The 8526-nt window shown below is 34.7% G+C and overlaps 1 protein-coding gene across 1 annotated transcript in view; it reads left to right on the top strand.

Annotated features, from left to right (window-relative positions):
* The first annotated feature begins 1364 nt into the window (after window positions 1–1364).
* The window catches only part of LOC126366755 (uncharacterized), a 48536-nt gene continuing 41374 nt past the window's right edge, over window positions 1365–8526 (top strand). Inside the window, exon 1 of the mRNA XM_050009996.1 lies at window positions 1365–1699. The gene's annotated coding sequence lies outside the window, so the exon portion shown is untranslated. The remainder of the gene's footprint in view (window positions 1700–8526) is intronic.

Below are 8526 nucleotides of genomic sequence, written 5' to 3'. Positions count from 1 at the left end.
ACCTGCTGGCTTTGACATTTATATTTTTTTAAAGTAGGATGTATAATTTTGGATGGCAAAAGAATTTAATGTTAAAATAATTAAGTACTACAATAAATTCTACATAGATTAATCGTACCTATTTTTCCTTCAACTTGAATGTCAAGACGCTTTTAATTACAATGATCTCTGAAATATATATTTTTTTTATTTCAAATTTATTACACTAATTATTAATTTAATGAGGGATTTTCCAGACTAAATTCACCGATAAAATATACTAGATGGCACTGCACAGTGTTGGCTACTTTTAATATCGTAATTTCATTGACAATAGACATATGCACCTTTTATCTTTGTTTTTGGGTATAAATGATGACCCTTGTTATTACACCCAGGCACAACACATCTTCCACTTATTATTATTCTGATTAAAATAAAGAGAAGCAATATAAGTAGGGTTGGTAGCAACATGATTCTATATATAGCTGATCCAAATAACAAGCAACAATTATTTTCATACTATATGCCTCCGCCTTAACATTATATTTTTGTATAATTATCTACCCGAATAACTATCTGAATAATTATCTGATTGTCCGAAAAAGTAAGATGATTCCGTGCTTCGGAGGGCACGTAAAGCCGTTGGTCCCGGCTATTAGCAGTAAAAACACCTCCACCAACCCGCATTGGAGCAGCGTGGTGGAGTATACTCCAAACCCCCTCCGGTTGACTAAGGGGAGGCTTGTGCCCAGCAGTGGGACGTATACGAGTATAGGCTGTTTATGTTATGTATGTACCCGAGCAATGAAAAAGTATCACGTTAAATCTGCGCAGTGGCATCTTATGTTTTTTTAGGGATCGTTGTTTGGAAAGTCCCTCATTACGTTAAAATAAATTGATATATTCTGGAACTGTTATTATTTACCAAAGTTATTTTTTTTTATTTTATTGTTAAACAAAACACATTTGTTTTGTCGGCAAATCGGCACTTTTCTCTTAACAATATCGAAGCGTACAATATAGAACAATGTAGTAAGAAGTAGAAGTAGCAAATGTGCTAATCGTTCCAAACCTATATATAGTTTCAAATATCATCAAACAAGTACAGAATATTAAAAATAACTTTAACAGGTGTTGAAATTACGGGTTGTGGCTACAAAGGGAAGATAGTTACGAAAATCTTACTACATTGTTCTATATTGTACGCTTCGATATTGTTAAGAGAAAAGTACCGATTCAAATGCGTAATCGCGCAGAAAAATCGTGCTTTGGCCGCAATAAATCAATAAACAATAAACTGAATAAGGAGACAATTGCATAATCTTGTTTATGAATGAGTCTGTGCAGTCGCGGTAGTATTTGCGCGTGGTTTTGGCGGGAAGCCGTACACAGTACGAAAACAGACGGCGCGTGCGCACCACGCGTTCGCATTCAGACCAAGCTCGATGCGATCGCGAACGCGACGTTTTGTCTCCCAGTCTCTTTGACAAATTTTCTAAATGGAAGTATTGAGGACACACCTCATTCCCTATTGTAACAACTCTGTTGTGTGAATATGCTTTGTTGCCTCATAAAAGAAGTGTTAGTTCTACTTTCATAAATTTTAAAACAAAACAAATCCTTCTGTGTATATATCACTTTAGAGAATAGAAAAAGTCCAATTGGAACAAACAATCACACCGTGCCTTCACACATTTTGGATTCTTTGATAAATCCTGTAAGTAGGTTTTCAGTAATATAGACTCACATACTCACTATCTTTACATTACGCATATTAACATACTACGCTGAAAGATGCTAACAATTAAAAAAACTTATTATCCATTTATACATAACATTTAAAATCGCTTAACTAAATAATATAACCAATAAAGCATCTATTCACAACTGCCTACTTTAATATGAGTATTGCAGAAACTACAATGATATACTTAATGTAAATTAATAATAGGCCTTTCCAGAAACGTAGAGTTTAAAACTATTTAGCTTGTGAAAAATACAAGGTAAATACGTAAACGATAATTTACTTTGCAAAATTACCCGCACGCAGAATACGCAACTCAAACCATGTTTTGAGGCAAAATACGTACTCTAAAATTCTATTTTCATTCATCTAAATTATTGATTAACGGAATGACATCATTGATATAACTTTAAAAACAACAACATATTTGCCCTATATGAGCCGTTTATGATTCAAAGCTAGCAACATCGCATATCTAGAGGAATACGAACAGACACCTACGTCTATTAACATAATACTGTGTAGTTAAGGTACTATATAGTTACTGAGATTAATTATTTATATGTTATAATTTGCTGTAATAACTGCGTGCCTCGAGCGACACATCTAAGGCCATCTATGAATGTCTAAGTCTAATGAAGCCTACAAGGTTGATAACATATTAACATACTGTAATTGTTTAATTACTGCTGCGGTCACTATGTCACTGTCTTGCATGTGTCATGGGCCATCTACCATCCGTAAAGCCTTTGAAATTGTACGAAACTACTAGTCATAACTCATCTCTATTCGCCGACAATAAAGTGCAAAATGGTTTTGAAAAATGGCAATGATTTGCAAGTGCAAATAAGTTGGCGTGAAACAGACATTAGCTTCACACTTGACCGCGTCTGAAACATGATGGATGGTAATTGATTGCAGTAATGTTCATGTAATACAGTACGTAAGATACCCGATATTCATGTACTGAGGATAACTGTCCGGAAATATCAATTGTAATCTAGATGTCAGGTGGTTCAACCACATTTTAATCAGGTAGAACCTTTACAATCGTAACGCCCAAATACCTTTTAAAATCTAAAACTCTTTGTTTAACTGTGTCTGGAAATCCGAGCCTTACTAGTTTAAAATAATTCTTGATTAATTTGTTTAATTATTCTTTATTTATTTATTTATTTGTACACAATGAAACAGACACAAGAAACATACAAAGAAAACAGATAGTACAGGCAAGCTTAGCTTCTTTATTTCGAGTCAAATGATGTTAGTAGGTATATTATGTTAGTACTTATTTACTATGAGGTACTTGGTATTGGTAACATTAGTGAAGCGATAAGGCACTTATTCCTCTCCCCATTTGTCTTCGGAAGACTGTTGGGGCTGACACGTATAATAGTATACAATATCATATGGTTAAAATTATAGGGACTTAGTCATAAAATGGAATGGAATGGAGCAGAATGCAAGAGGAAAACCACTGCCCTATTTTTCCCTAAAAAAGTAGCATGGAGAATGCTACAACTACAAGAGCATGGCTCTTAAATTAGTGATGATGAGTCATAAAATTAAATGGTTACATAAATTACTATTATAAACAATCGATTAGTTTGACAATGTCTGTCTGGTGTGATCTGTAATATTTTAAACGTGTATGTTCTAATTATTATTTTTTTATTAAAATATTTGAGTGCGTTTGACCAGGATCTAGCTTGTTCTAAAGCAGCGATGTGGTCTAAGGCGGAGCCCGCAAACTCAAATAGTGGGCACTATTTTTATATTCACTCTTGCTAAAATCCCTTTGAAAAATTTTACAGTATTTTTCAAAAATGTCAAGTTTAAATTACACATTTTTTTTTCTTGCATTTTCCGCATTAATATTTGTAAATGTCTTAACAATATAAGAGTAAAATAATAATATACCTACTGACATGTAATCTAGTAATTATAGCCCCACACGCGAGTGGCCGCACTAGCTCCGCATCCGATCGGAAGTCAGTTTTTATCCAAGTTGTCTAACACAAGAAGGGAAACTATTCTTATATAATACCTAACACTATAACTGCAACCAATGTTGCTACATTTATAACGTTTTTATTGACGTAAATTGAATTTAATCCAATTTGTAACGCAAAGATGAGATTTTATTGTGGAATGTTTGAAAGTAACTCTATAATTATATATAAACTCCTACTGCCACATCACGTGACCTCTCACACTTTCAGCACTTATCGCTATCGGCTTATAAGGGTTGATTGATTCTTTCAAATATAATCCTCATAGACGACGGCGACTCCCTGAACCGAGGTTCGCGCCCAACTGAGCCCTCAGGCATATTGTCTTAAATGTTGTAGGTGAGAACTTCTGTCGTGTGGGTTGTGAGGTGGATTACCCGCATCAACCTGGTGTCAGGGTTACTATTGAGCCACCAAAGGCCCCTGACATGACTCATGTAACGACTACGTACTTACATCAGTACCTTGACTGAGAACCCTTAGCGCTCCCCTTTGTCCAGGCAAGCAGGCCAGCCAAGTAACAAAAATATAACATAGCACCCCGCCTTTATTCATCATCAGACGCAAACCTACAATAAGTCATGTTAAATAAAACACTCGCGTACGGGATGACGTGGGATGTGGATGTGGATACATACTCCATTTGTCTGCTGACTTTAGACCATCATCATCAATTTAAGAGCCACGCTCTTGTCGGTGCAGCATTTTCCATGCTACTTTTTTAGGGAAAAATAGGGCAGTAGTTTCCCTCTTGCCATCCGCCCCGCAGTACTCTGTTGCTGTGTCTGTCTGCTGACTTTAGAGAAAACCAATAACATAAGCTACTGACTTAGCCAGAAATTGCTTCGTGTTTTTCAACAATATACATCGCGCGCGAAATTTCGTCGATGCACATTATAATTATTCAAAATTGTAGACAATTTTGTAACATAATTTTAAATCTACAAATTTTAAATCTACTTAATTCAAATTTTAATTTTTAATCTACTTTCCTCAACTTATGGTTGTCTAGAAGAAATCGCTTTCAGCGATTAGGCCGCCATTTGCCATGTACTTAGTTAAGAGTCTTTTTGTAATTATTTCTTTTTTATATTGGTGCAATAAAGTGTATATGTATTGTATTGTAAATCTGCAAAACTTTTGGAGTCCACAAATTATCATACTCGTAATAAAAACAGTTATTCCGACTTAAAAATCATATTATTATCTGTTTACAAATGCGAAGTTCAACGATCGCATAATATTCTTAAAAGGTAGCTTGATAGTACCTTATTAGAAACTTATCTTGTACCGGTTTATCAATCCTTTGCCTTTAGCTGCAACTGGTAAATAAAAATAGTTTGTTAAGAAATATAACCTATAGATATTAAGAGCGTAATATTATCGTTTGTACCTGTTTTATCTCTTGCGTTATCTAGAGTGAGCGTAGAGTAATCGATTGCTAAATGTAGTGACTTTCAAGCTTTCATAATAATGCTAAAATATCACATTCAACCCCTCTTGGTAAAATATCACGACATTCTTTACATTAAAAGCAACGCTTTCGTTGTCCATTGTAGGGTTTTTAAATTAATGAAGATGAGTTCTAAATTCGCATACTTGACATTTTTTCCCTAAACTTAGATCTACACAAAACTTTTAATTCATTTCATTTACAGACTAATCGTTAATTTCATAATAACTGGACTTCTTTTTTTTGACGCAGTTATACCAGGTTATCCCCAACCGCATAATTCGACAATAGCATCGGTGAAAATTCTATTTATTATTTTTGACCGCTTTGTAATGTAATGTTTATTGCTAAATGTTAGTGGTTAAGGTTTTTCTTTTCACGCGCACTCGGACATTAGGTACAGAAAATTTTAAAAATATTTAAAGCCATTATAGATAAAAAAAGTTGGCAGAACGCTTAACTCTTATTATGAGGTCGCAGGTTTGAATCTCAGCACGAGCCTAAACCAATGATTTTTAGAATTTGTTTTAGAATTCATCTTTGGTTTCTTTTTGTTTATAAATGATTATCACGTGCTCAGCGGTGAAGGGAAACATCGTGAGGAAACCCATATTCCCGAGAAATGCTTTTCGAAGGTATGTGACCTAACCTGTATTGGGCTGCTTTTCTCTTCGCGGGTTTGAAGGTCAGACAGGCAGTCAGGTTAGGTAAGCGGACCCCGTGAGAAACGGGATAACACTAGAAAGATGATGAAAATTGTAGCATCGCTTTTGGTTGCAAAGGAAGTAACAAAAGAATATATATCTACTATGTTCGTAGTTGCAAATGAACACGATGTCATGAATTTTATCTTATAATCGAATTAGTTCTGTTATTTGAACATGCTTATCACAAAATACTCGGTGAGTTTCTTTATTCGTCTTTTTATTTATTATCTCTATGACTCTTTATTTCACTTAAAACAAACATTAAAATAAACAATTATAGTCAGTTAGTTAGTAAAACAGGTGGCCACACACAAGATGATACATAAAATCACGCCTATTTCCCGTTGGGGTAGGCAGAGGCCTCAGAATTCCACTTATACACCACTCCTGACACACCACTTCACCACGTAGGTAATTATTCATTGTTAATTGAAGCAAACATGAGATCTTACTAAGTCCTTTTATAATTCCCAAACTAATCATTCAGAATAATCAGAATATAAAACATTATAACCCAGTCTAGATTTTTTGCATCGTTCTTAGAAACTTTTATGGTCTGTCCGACTAAATCAAATGGACGCGGTGATAAATTCATTTAAATGATTAAGAAGAACATTATGTATTTATTAGTCCCGACTTCGTTAAAATTCGTGAGAATTAAGAGCAGTTACGACATCCATTTTCGGTTTTTATTGGCTTGATGTATTATAGGTATTTTGACCAAATCCGCTATCAACGTGGGTGTGCCTTTCAAATTAACCATAGAGGCGACCAATCAGCTCGCGAAAACAATCACTTCAGGACCCCGATACCGACCACGTTTTTCTTCATTCAGTGCTTATCGCTATCGGCCCACTAGGGTCGAATAATTCTTTCAAATATAATCCGACACCTTTATCCGAGGTTGGCGCCCAACTGGGTACCCTCAGGCCTGTAATCTTAACTTTTGTACCAGGTTAGAGCCCTTAACGCTCCCCATTCGTCCGGCCAAGTAGTTAAAGCTATCTGCAGCAAATCTACACATAAAAAGCCTTTCAAATGTAAGGTTAGTGACTCAAATTGCCATGCATAAATCACATCACTAATTTAAGAGCCACACTCTTGTCGGTGTAGCATACTCCATGACACATTTTTAGGGAAAAATAGGGCAGTGGTTTCCCTCTTGCCATCCGCCCCGCAGTTTTCTGTCTGACACGAGTGGGATGGCACCCAGAGTAGTACATTTCAAAGCCCTACTAGGAATACACATACACGTATCGATATAATGCATTTTTTTATTTTATATTGCATTGGTAAAGTCTCAATTACAATACACCTACCTATCGGATGTTTTCTGGAAAATAAATTGTATTTAATTATTTAATACACTAGTTAGTAGCTACTGCATTTTATTTAATACACTAGTTAGTAGCTATTGGCTGGGAGAGTAACAGTAGATACGTAAACAATTCGCATGTAAGTACATTCCTTATATTGAGTATCCCCGTACACATAGAGGTGTACTGAACCATAAAGACTTAAGGAATGATAGGTCATATTCCTTAATTTTAAAAAGCTTTTGCTTAACCTGTATATAACCAAACCTTTCCAACACAAGCATATCCATTTCGGTAACTTTCGCAACCAACTTGACATAACGTTTAAATACTTTACAAAATACAACACGCAAATAGCTAAGCATAGGATTATCTGCACTACGGAACCTTAAAACGGTAGAACCTGCGGTAACCATGGTAACCGCAAAGAGCTGTTGGTTGTTGGCTATAAGGTTACTTATCCGTGTCTTTCTTGGAATAAGGTACATTAAATTATAATACTTGGAAAAAATATAGCAATAATCTAATTATTTATGTTTGCCTAAAGCTTTTAATACTCGAGAAGAACTAACTTCAAGCATTGCAAACAAATCTATCTACTGTGAATACTTCATGTATTGTTTTAAGTACTAATCATAATCAAAACATTTATTAAATATTGTAAATTTAATACTCTATCGAAGTTTTCTGAAGTAGTTCATGCATTTTAAATTCTATTCAGATATTCAAAAACATTACTCCTAAACTTTTTTCTATTATTCAACCAACACAATAACTTATTGAACCAAAGTTCGATAGACTAATACGACCTAGTTTTAGACCAAGCATTCCTCACTTGCACTAAACTGCATTGTTTGTCATATTAACATCATTGAAACGCTGTCAATCATTATCTATAGTCACAGGTCCACCAGTTACAATACAAAATACCTACTTAACATTCATAGTGCATACCAACATTTTCACTATCGTTCAATGTCCCATTGTATGCAGCACTTTCTATAAATGAACTTCGCCTTATTAAATTGTATTCATAAGTAATTACGTAGATATTTGCAATTGTTTGTGTGCAGAATAATGTTACGCGGAATTTGATAACTGATAGTAGGTACTGTGAAATGATTACCTATACAGTGGAAGAAGATAAACTACAATGTAGATATAAAAATGTTATAAAATATACAGGATTATAACGAATACTGGCGGGTAAAAATGTTTTAATGTATTAATTTGGCCGATACGAACGCATATACATACATAAACTAACTCTTATGCCCACTGCCGAAGACCAGATCAGGATCAGAGATCAGGG

This window comes from Pectinophora gossypiella, chromosome 5 (genome assembly GCF_024362695.1).
Source record: "Pectinophora gossypiella chromosome 5, ilPecGoss1.1, whole genome shotgun sequence".
Taxonomy (NCBI): domain Eukaryota; kingdom Metazoa; phylum Arthropoda; class Insecta; order Lepidoptera; family Gelechiidae; genus Pectinophora; species Pectinophora gossypiella.
This window is presented reverse-complemented; position numbering and strand designations above follow the sequence as displayed.